Source organism: Alligator mississippiensis, chromosome 1 (genome assembly GCF_030867095.1).
Source record: "Alligator mississippiensis isolate rAllMis1 chromosome 1, rAllMis1, whole genome shotgun sequence".
NCBI classification, from domain to species: domain Eukaryota; kingdom Metazoa; phylum Chordata; order Crocodylia; family Alligatoridae; genus Alligator; species Alligator mississippiensis.
In genome coordinates, this window is record NC_081824.1 from 476,998,262 (window position 1) to 477,009,224 (window position 10,963).

The 10,963-nt window shown below is 53.7% G+C and overlaps 1 long non-coding RNA gene and 1 other non-coding gene across 5 annotated transcripts; one reads left to right on the plus strand and one right to left on the minus strand.

The window, feature by feature from the left end:
* Positions 1 to 2,671: 2,671 nt before the first annotated feature.
* LOC132248781 (uncharacterized) lies at positions 2,672 to 6,069 on the plus strand. Of its 4 annotated transcripts, none has more exons than XR_009460179.1 (3): positions 2,672 to 2,767; positions 3,481 to 3,601; positions 4,092 to 6,069. It is a non-coding gene; the product is annotated as an uncharacterized LOC132248781 (long non-coding RNA). The 4 variants fall into 4 exon arrangements; XR_009460176.1 differs by lacking the exon at positions 2,672 to 2,767 and adding an exon at positions 2,774 to 2,989 and having other exon boundaries at positions 3,478 to 3,601; XR_009460175.1 differs by lacking the exon at positions 2,672 to 2,767 and adding an exon at positions 2,774 to 2,989.
* Positions 6,070 to 10,219: 4,150 nt separating this feature from the next.
* TRNAA-UGC (transfer RNA alanine (anticodon UGC)) lies at positions 10,220 to 10,291 on the minus strand. The gene has a single exon. It is a non-coding gene; the product is annotated as a tRNA-Ala (tRNA).
* Positions 10,292 to 10,963: the final 672 nt, after the last annotated feature.

Consider the following 10,963-nt stretch of genomic DNA (forward strand, 5'->3'; position numbering starts at 1 on the left):
TCATGGGGTGGGTGTGTGTGCACACCCTTCCCAGACTGCTGGAGGTGGTGAGCTGGGGCAGAGAGGGGGAGCAGGGCCAGTCTTCCCCTGAAGTGGGGCATGATTTCTACCTGGCATCTCCTGAGTTCATCTTCTGCCACGCAGCTCCAGCAGGGCACTACCAGCCCACTCCTCCTCCTCTTCAGCCTCAGTTTCCCCTGCTGCAGCTGGAGCCCATTGCTCCTAGTCCTGTCCCTGACAGCCACAGAGAAATGCCTGTCTCCATCTTCTCTGTCGTTGCCCCAAGACTGGGGTCAAACCCCGCTCAGTCTTCTCTTCTCCAGACTCAATCCCCTGAGCTCTTCCAGCCTCTCCCCCCCACCCCTGCCTCCCAGGCCCCTCATCCTTTGGGTCCCTCTTTGCTGGCCTCTGTCCACCTGCCCACCTCCTTCTGGAAGTGCGGGGTCCCGAACCGGACACAGGACTCCAGGGGAGTCTCCCCAGTGCTGGGGGATCCCTGCCTTTGATTTGCAAGGGGCACTCCTCCTCATGCTGCTCAGGAGGATGCTTTCTTTTACCACCAAAGCACATGGCTGGCTCGGATCCAGCCCACGGCCCCTGGTTCCCCCCACCTCATCTCTGCAGGGCTACAGCCTGGCTATGCGTTCCTCAGGCGGGATTGGTGAGTGCAATTATTCCCTCCCAAGTGTGGGGTTTTGCACTGGTCGCCCACGACTCAGTTTTCCTACTTTATTGGCCACGGGATCCTGATCTGAGTGGAATGGGCCAGGAACGCATTTGAATGTGAATTGTATAAATGGGACTGACACCACAACAGGCTCCATGTGAACTGTTACCACACAGGAAAGAGACCTGGGAGTGATTGTGGAGAGTTCAATAAGAGCATCAGCTCCATGCCCAGCCACCGTGAAGAAAGCAATGGAAAATGTGAGTGCTGATGAGGAAGGGAATTGTGAACAAGATCGAAAGCATCACGATGCCCCTTTATGAACCCATGGTGCACCCACACCTCGAATCCTGTGCCCAGGTCTGGTCCCCGCACGTCCAGCAGGATCTAGGGGAACTGGAGCAGGTCCAGAGACAACGGTACGGAGGGCCTTCCCTACGAGCAGGGACTAACGAGACCGGGTCTGCTCAGGTCAGCGTCCCCCAAGGTGCTGTTCTCGGACCCGGACTCTTCAATGTCTTCATAGACGACCTGGACACCCATCCCCCTACCCCATGACAGCCCCGTCCTGCTCCCAGGGTTAGCAACAACCTCTGGATTGTGGTGGATCATTTAGAAAGGGAAGGGGCTGGGAAGTCACACAGAGATCTGCCCTGGAAAGGTTGTGGGCCCAGGTCTGTTCCCACTGCACAGCTCGGGAGAGGACACAGAGATCAACCCCAGCGGGGGCACGTCCAGTTCTGGGCTGTAGTAGCAGGGAATGCATGAGAGAGAATCCAGCGAAGGGGAGGAGGGCAGGGGAGCAGCACGCACTCCGTGGGGCACAGCTCTGCACAGGCGGAGAAGCAAAACAGGCCAAAAAGGCTCCGGGGGTGGCAGAAGCAGCTCCTTGCAGACCCCACTGGGCATGGGCAGGTGTGGGAGAGGGGTGATGTGGTGGTGAGGAAAGGCGAGGTCAGGGAGGAGGGTAGGGAATGCACTCCTCCCTGCAACTCAGGGCTCATACACCAGACCCCTGGACCAGGAGGAAGGAGAAAGCTGGGAGGCAGCGAAGAAAAGTGCCCGGGTGTCACTTGAAGTCAGCTGTGTGGGGGAGGGCAGCCTAGCGTGAACGCACTTCTTCCCCTGGGAGTACTGTTAGAGACTGATGGGGAATGCACAGGCTCCCAGGCTGATGCAAAGATCACCTCCTCCTCCGCTCCTTCCCCTCCATCGGGCTGACCTCTGCCTGAGGCGTTTCCTCTTCACCCCCTTCCCCCACAATGACACCTTGGGGGCCAGCCTCTGGGCTCGGGGCTCCCGCTGTGCCCTACAAGGGACAAAGCCTGGGGGACCTCCTTCTGCAGCCCACCAGCATGAGGGTGCTTGTCTGAACGCAGCCCTGCTGGGTGCTGAGCAGGCACACATCTCCAAGCCCTTCCTGCACTGCCGGCACAACTAGGGATGCTTCTGGGTGTGGATGTGCCGGTTCCAGGCTGGGTGGGAGAGGCGGGTGACGCCTTTCCAATACTCAGAGCACCCATGTCACTTCTCCCTGTGACATGCACCGGTGCTCGGCACAGGCTGCAGGAGTAGGTGAAGCTCTTCCCACGCTCAGAGCAGTGATGTGGCTTCTCCCCTGTGTGGATGCGGTGGTGCCGGGCCGGGCCGGGCCGGGCCACGAGGGAAAGCTGCTCGAGCCCTGCTGCAGTGTGACACACAGGACACGTCGGGCTCTCTAGGGGCCAGGCTGCAATGACACACACCCCCGTGCCCTGCCCGCTCCTACCCCGCGGGATGCACACCCTCTCGCAGCCCTGCTCCGACCGCCCACTACCCCTGGCCCCGCCCCTCCGCGCTGACCCGCCCCCCGCGCGTCCATCGCCCACAGCACACGACGGGGGTTCAACAGCCTCTCCGCCCCGCCCGCCCTCAGCCCGCCCACCTGCGCCGCGGCCAATGGGGAGCTTGCGCGTCACTACAGCGGGAGGGGGGCGGGGGGAGGAGCAAGGGGGTTCGCGCGTGCGCAGCGCAGCGCCGGCTGGGCGGCGGGGACGGGCCAGAGCGGCGGGAGGCGGCAGTCACGTGCCCGCGCTCAGGCCCCGCCCCGCGCCGCTGCCGGTAGGGCCGGGACTGCGTCCGTCGCCCCGGAAACGCGGCAGGAGCGGCGGGGGGCGGCGGAGGCAGCGTGTGGAGGCCGCCTCAGGCCCGCTTCCACACCCCGCCGCCCCGACACGAGGGAGGCCGGGTCTCTGCACGGGGGGGGGGGGCAGCGCTGGAGTCCGGGCCCGGGACTGGCCTCGTGAGAGCGGGTCGTCCTCGGCTGCGAGGGGTTGCCCACGGGTGTGTGTACGGGGGCGGGGGCGTGGATCTCCACATATACACTTGTACACGTATACACATAGGTGTGCATGTCAGTATACATACGTGGAAAGAGTGCGTGTGGCAGTGCACATACATGTCTGCCTGTTTGCGCACACCTGCATGCACACACACGCAGTATGCACCTGCAGGCACGCTGTACCCTATGTGCTACACGTGCACTGTGTGTATACACCTACACATGCAGATGCGTGTGCATGCATGTACACACACACACACACACGTGCATGCATGTACATGGCTGCATGGGCTCACACACCGAGTGCGTGAGTAGGGCTGGGAGTCAGTCAGCTCTGTGAGGCATGTGAACACCTGCATGCGATTCACGAGGTTTCCGGCAGGAAGCCGTAGCATCAGAAGCCGTTCGTATCTGCTGTGGCAAGAGGTAGGGGTGGGGGTCAGTCTACTATTTTTCATAATGAAAAACAGTGAAATTAATTTTTGAAAAGCAGGTGCCACAAAACTCAGGCCAGTTGCAGACGGGCGTCTGGAGCCGAAACAGGCTGAGAAACCCCCGTACTAGGTACAGGAAGCCACGATCGCTTTCTCGACAGCATCTTCAATAGCAACTGGGTATATTTTTCATGCCTGTTAATGGGGACTGATTTCAGACACGCTCCAGTGAAGACATTAAGTAGGACTGAAATTGTCTCCTTGTTTCATTCAGCGTAGGCCTAAAGGCCTCAAGTTGCAGTTAGTTGGTTACTGAACAAACTGCCGGTTTTCAGGGAGTCTCCAGCGCTCGACGCTCCTCACCTCCCGCTCCAGCGCTCGGCGCTGTCTCCCCCGGGCACTGACGCTCCTGGTTATGCCTCTGGCTTTGCTTACACAAAAAGTTGAACCAGTTTAACTCTGGTTTACTCAATCTGGTCAATTTAAGTAGTGCACACCAATTCACAGGTGCTTTTCTTGGTGTAGCTTGTGTTGATAACTTTTTAAAACCAATTTTATTTAAATAGGCACAATATCTGGCTAGGTGAGGGTTGAAATGTCATTTCCCACACCCTTTGCATAGTCATAATTCACTAATTGAGAAATTAACTTTTTTTTCTTCTTCTTTCAGCGCTACGACTTGTTGTGAAGCATTTACAGCTGCTCCACTTATGCATATTTTCCAACAGGCAGGATCTTTTGAAAACGATACCTAATGTTATATTATTAAAATGGCTATCCATACAAGGCAGAGTGTAAAAATGAAAATGCTGACAGGTATTTTTTAATCTTTTGAGATTTTAACTAACATTTCATTGATATTTATGTTTTATTAATTATCTCTGTAAGCAAATACAAATTGACGTATTATGCATCTACGAGACAAGGGTTGCTCAATTTCCATCCCCTGGGCCAAATGCAGCCCCATGGAGCCATCACATCTGGCTTGTGGGGCTCCCCATGGGTCTGGGGAATTGGCAGCAAGCGAGTGGTGGCCATGAACACAGCCTCCCCACCACTTCCCCTGCCAAATCCCCAAGCCCCAGTACCTGCATGGCTGGTCTGAGCCAAGCTATGCCTCTTTCCCCCGTGGGCCTGGGCCACGTTCCCCCACTTCGGGATCAGGGTTGGACCGTGTCCCCTTCCTTTCCTGCAGGGCCGGGTTGGGCCAGGCCACGCACTCTTTCCCTCCCTACAGGGTCACCTGGCTAGCCTTCTTTCCCTCTTGACAAGGATGGGTCAAGCTCCTTTCCCCATCAGGGCTGTGTTGAAGCCAGTTTGTCCCCCACCTGGCCAGATGGTGCCCACCCACGTGCCAGAGCAGGAACACCTGGATCCAGCCCGTGAATGTATTGGCCACTGGCAGTCTGGCCTGCTGTGTTGGGGCTGCACTGCACTATCGGTGGTCCATTAAAACAATTTTAAAGAAACGAGTCATGGAATCACAGATTATGCGATCATAATTTTATCACTACTTTATATTTTCCTTTCAAAGGAAAAACTAGAAGTACTCTGTGACAGGCTCACAGCCACAGGGGCTGCCATGACACCCCTAGCGGCCTTGCTGCTCCTGCCTGGCTCCAGCTCTAATGTCACTCTCTCTTCATTGTTCACCAGCTGTGCCTTGCTCTTAATATTACAGGTTGATTCAAGGAGGCTGCTAGCAGGCCTTAGAGTGAGCCCGAATCCAGTAAGTTTCCCCTGGGTCTGAGGCCCCATTGGCCACTATCCAGACATCCAACCTTGGTAGGTTCCTCTCGGCCTGACTACAGGTGCCCTACAGGGACCTAGCCTTAAGGGCAAACGGTGTGGTTCCTTTTCCTCCCCTACACCACGCCCTAAGCCTCAGAGATGTTCTCCCTTTGATTTTCCTTCTTATGCACTCTGCCCCCTTGAGCTCCCAGACCCCTCCACTGCCCAGCCCTGGACACAGGTGGCTCTGGGCCTCTTGGACCTCGTGATCTGGGTCTCAGCCTTTTTTCAGTTCTGGGACCCCTCCCTGGGTCCCACCCTCAGTGTGAGGGCTCCTGGGATACTGGCTCTCTAAGCAAGCCTTGAGTCTGCACCCCCAGGGTTCAAGGCTAAACATAAATCAATAAGAAACATCACCGCCGTCTGGCAGACACCTCAGTCTTTAGAGGTGTAACATAAAGACCACTTGCCTGTAAACCCAGTCTTCCTCAGTCCAAGAAACTTGCCTCTGTTTCCAGACCTGTAGAGTTGTTCAGCCAAAATCCAGTTCCCTTCAGGGACCCGGAGCCAGGAGTTGTGCACTGTGCAGTAGCTGGGGGGAAACGAAGAGACTGGTGCAGACTCGGGGCTCATGTAGCTCCAGCCTGAGCCCTCTTCCAGCCAGGTGAGTCCCTCATTAGCTCCCCCCTGCCCCCTAAAAGCAGCCTCTCAGGCTGCTTGCTCTCCTAAAGGGTCAGGCACATCCCAGTGCCCTGTTACATATTCTGTATACTAGATAACCATGATAGTTGATTACTGTGTTAATTATTTGTACGTCCTTCGATGAGGAGAGGTGACAATCCTGACTAAAGTTCTGTTGTAGCAGATGCTGTACAAATGCAAATAAAGACTTAGGGTGTGTGTAAATGAAATGAAAATTCCCGTTTATGTCGACGCAACTGCATTTGTCACTATGGCCTGTTTGTTAGTTCTTATCCTGAAAAGATATAGTCTGAAAAAGCTCCATTTGTATTCGAAGGCCAAGTCTGTGTGTGCATAGTTTTCGACAAATGAGCTGTTAAACTCGGTAAGACTATTAGCGCATGAGGCTAAATGTTTGCATAATCATTTGCAGAAGTGGGGTGTGAAACTAGTTTTACAAATATACAGCAAAGCTAAGGCAGGTCTTACCTTTAAAGCCGCTAATCAGTCTAGTATTATGACTTCATTTGCTTAGCTAGAGTAAACCAAACAAAGGAAATGAGACTTAATAGATACAGCATGGGATACTGGAGTTTTTCCAGGTTAGTTTTATTTTGGTACTGTGTGTAGGCCACATTAGCCCACTGATTGCACTGGTTGTTGTGCAAACACACATGAGCTTCATGCTGATAAATTACAATTTTAAGCCTTGGGACCGTTCTCTTTCTCTCTTGGTTGGAGGATTTGGACCAAAAAGGAAAAACACAGGGAGGGGGGACTTTGGGGAAGTGATTGAACAGAACAAAATCTGAAAAACGATTCTGCAAGAATATCTTCTTTTACCACCTGTCATGATGTAGAAATAGGCAAGAGGTCAGTTTGGCTTTTAAATTCAAATTGTAGGTGTGGGATGAAAAAAAACCACCCCATTTCTTGCACCTGTTCCCTTATATACTAAGCAAATCTGATTTAGAGAAAGAAGGGTTTTCTTTTTACTAAAACTGCACTTAACCTTGACCTGGCAATCGCATAGCATCATAGCTCTTAACTTATTTGACTATTTGATTACTGTAACTTTTAAAAAAATGAAACATCTAGGAATTAAGAACTGTAAAGTAATAGGTAGTGTGTTATTTTATCATCTCAGGTTCAAGCAGGACAGTTTCAGGAAAGTATGACTTGAGAGAGGCAGCCAGACAGACAATCCAAATGCTTCAGTTGGCAGGATGAAGTGATATGCTCATGTAAGAGAAAAGGTGGGTGTACAATGGCAAGGAAATAAATACCCGTTAAAGGGATGGGAGGTCTAGGACAGTGGTTCTCAACGTTTTTTGTACCAGGACCTATTTATGAAGATCAGTGGCCAGTCCCCACCTGCCTTCCCCCAGTCCTGCTAAAGGGAGCCCCCAGCTGCCCCTGTGCCATTCGGGCCGAAGTCCCGCAGTTCGTGCGGATTTCAGCGGAGAGAGTCCAGCCCCAGCACAGGCTGGAGGGAGGAGGGGAGGCCTGTGGCGGCCCCCCCCCGCCCTGGTCTGGGGCTGCCATGCCTCACTAGGCAGCCTGGTCATGGTCCCTCCAGCGCGTCCCCCCAGCAGCGTCTCCCAGTTGCTCTGCCCATACAAGTATGAGCACCAGCCCAAGTGCCACCAGCCCACCTATGCAGCTCCCCCCGATGCCTCCTCCTCTTGCTGAAGGGGCAGGCGCCTACCCCTCCCGTCCCCCCTGCCCTGATGCAGCCTTGACGCCCGGCTATCTTCCCCCATATCTGGCAGGTACCCATCCCCCCTGCCCACGCACACACAGTCCCCAAGTCCCGGACCTCCAACCCCCACTGATCATACACTTACCTGCATCCAGCTATTGGTGCTACTCCCAGGACCCTGCCTGGGTGCATGCAGGCCATGGGGATGTGTGTGCAGAGACACACGTGTGCCTGCTGCCTCCAGTCACCCAAGCAGTGACTTGCAGGCAGGCTGGAATGAAGGTTGTGTGTCTGGGGAATGACAAGCTAGATGTGTGTGGAATTAAGGGCTAGCTCTGAAGAAGATGACAGTGGGAGAGATTGGGGGTGGAGGGGAAGAGGTGGGAGAGGTGGATTCTTTGCTAGTGAGCTTCCCTGGGAGTCAGGCAGCGTGGGATAGCTAGGATCTTCCTGCGAGCCCAGCTGTAAGTGTTCGGATTCAATGCTGGCAAGCATAATAAATATTGTTATAGCGTTTTGCTGATAGTGTTAGAGCACGGGTGCTCAGCCTCTGGTCCTTGGGCCAATTGCAGCCAGTGGAGCTATGATATCTGCCCCATTGGGCTCCCCACAGTTGGGAAATTTGAGGGTTTCTCACCTGTCTAAACTCTTTCTTCTGGTGAGATACCCCCCTCCCCCCCCATTGCCTTTGGATTGGTTTCTTGTCATGCCCCTACCTTTCCTCCCTCCATGGGCTTCGATTGGGGCTGGCCAAAAATCCCTGTTCATGCTGGATCAGGACTGGGCTGTGCCCTACCCCACTCTGGACAGCTGGATGGGGCCCTGTTATGAACTCCTTGGGCCCCAGATTGGAACCACTGACTGCGTACTGCTTGCATATGGATTGGGCACTGCCCATCCATCTCACCAGACAAAAAGGTTGAGCACTCTTTGTTAAGAGTGGTGTTTTAGCTGTGATGATCCAGGAAGTATGCAAAAGGCAAGGATTTTTTGGGTGTGGTGACTTTTATTGGACCAACTGTATGGTTGGAATTAAATTACTCCTCAATGTCTTCATCAGCGACTTGGACGAGGGAGTGAAGTGTACTCTGTCCAAGTTTGCAGATGACACAAAGCTGTGGGGAGAAGTGGACACGCCGGAGGGCAGGGAACAGCTACAAGCACACCTGGACAGGTTGGACAAATGGGCAGAAAACAACAGAATGCAATTCAACAAGGAGAAATGCAAAGGGCTGCACCTAGGGAGGAAATATGTCCAGCACACCTACTGCCTAGGGAATGACCTGCTGGGTGGCACGGAAGCAGAAAGGGATCTCGGAGTCCTAGTGGACTCCAAGATAAACATGAGCCGGCAGTGTGACGGAGCCATCAGAAAAGCTAATGGCACTTTATCGTGCATCAGCAGATGCATGACGAACAAATCCAAGGAGGTGATACTTCCCCTCTATCGGGCGCTGGTCAGACCGCAGTTGGAGTACTGTGTGCAATTTTGGGCGCCACACTTCAAGAGGGATGTGGATAACCTGGAGAGGGTCCAGAGAAGGGCCACTCGTATGGTTAAGGGCTTGCAGACCAAGCCCTACGAGGCGAGACTAGAGAACCTGGACCTCTTCAGCCTCTGCAAGAGAAGGTTGAGAGGCGACCTTGCGTCTGCCTATAAGTTCATCACGGGGGCACAGAAGGTACTGCTACGTCATAATTATTCTTGATATAGTATTGTCATTATTGTGACTGGCTATGTAGTACTCCTGTTTTTGAAAGCTGGTTTGTTTTCTGGACTGGATGGAGGTGAACGACTTCTTTTCTTTTCCCCTCCCCTTTTCTTCAGTTAACTCTGAGTCTGGGTCACCCGCTGCAATTCGCCCTCCGTGCATTTCTTGGTTGTGTCGGGGGTGAGATTCTGGGGAGGTAAAAATCCTTTTAAAAATAAATACATTTCGGGCTGCTTTTTTGGGTGCTGGGGAGATGCCCAAAGCTGCCTGCGGGGCCCCGGCTCCTCCATCCCACCCACCAGGCTGAACGTGGTTGCTTATTCCCAGTTCCTTTTTCAAAGCAAATCTAGACCAAATCAAAGCTTGTTATTAATGAATTACACAATTTTGAATAGAGAAATTTATTTTAAAATTTTTATCATTGCATATTTGCTAATTAATATGCAAAATAATATTCTTCATCAAGGACAGAGCCCTAAATAAAGGTCAGATTAGGATGGGATTGTGGGGCAAAATACTTCTCGGGCCACCCCAAACTGCCTGTTGGCGCCACAGGGGACTGTCCCGAAGCACCTTGACCACAGCGTTGCCCGGCCCAAAGTGCGGGTTGGCTGTGCTGGCTGCCAGCTGACACCCCCCGCCCCTGTACTAAATATATGGGCACGAATGGGTGCCAGGATCATATCACCCCAGCCAAATATCCCAATACCCTTGGGAGCCCATTAGCCCTAAGTGTAAAGTAATGTTTCCTGGTGTCCAGCCCAAACCTTTTCTCTAACAGTTTGAGGGTGTTATTCCTAGTAACCTTGGGGGGTGCCTGGGGGGAACAGAGCTTCCCCCAATTCTCTGGTCCCCCCTGGGGAGTTCGTAAACTGCCAGCAGATCCCCTTTCAGCCTTCTCTTGTGGAGGCTGAATAGGTTGAGACCTTCTAACTTGTCTCTGTAGGGCCTGCCTTGCTTCCCTATGAAAAGTGGAGATGCTGGGGATTGAACCCAGGACCTCATACGTGCAAAGCATGCACTCTACCACTGAGCTACATCCCCTTCAGCAGTCTAAGCCATCCCCTGGCTGTCCTGCCCGACTGAAGACACGGTTTGGCTGTGCCAGGCCATGAACTGGCAGCCCCCACAAATACTGTCCTAAGTATATGGGCTTGAATAAGGACCTGGGTTTTGGGCTGGGTTGACGACAGGAAATCCTCTTTGGACCACCCCACACCATGCCTCTGGCACTGGGTACTATCCCACACCCCCCAACCAGAGTCTCACCTGGCCCAAAGTGCAGTTTTTGCGTGCCAAGCTGCCGACTGCCAGCCCCCCGCGCCCACTGTACTCAGTACATGGACCCAAATAAGGACCTGGTTTTGGGCTGGGGTTATGGCTGGAAATACTGTTTGGGCCAGTTCCCCCATCCCCACTGTACCAAGTATACAGGCTCAAGGAAGGAATTCCTTGTGGGCTGGGGTTAGGGATGGAAATCCTTCTTGAGCCACCCCACACCATGCCTCTATGGCACCGGGGGACTCTCCCGGACACCACTGACCAGTCTGGCCCGGACCAGAGCGTGGTTTCTTCATGCCAGGCTGCCAACTAACAGCCCCCCATTCCCATGGTACTAAGTATACACGCTTGCCTAAGGACCCGGCATTTGAGATTACAGACTGCTGGGATTACAGACTGAATTGATGACCAGTGTCTTGCCTGGCCCAGATGGTG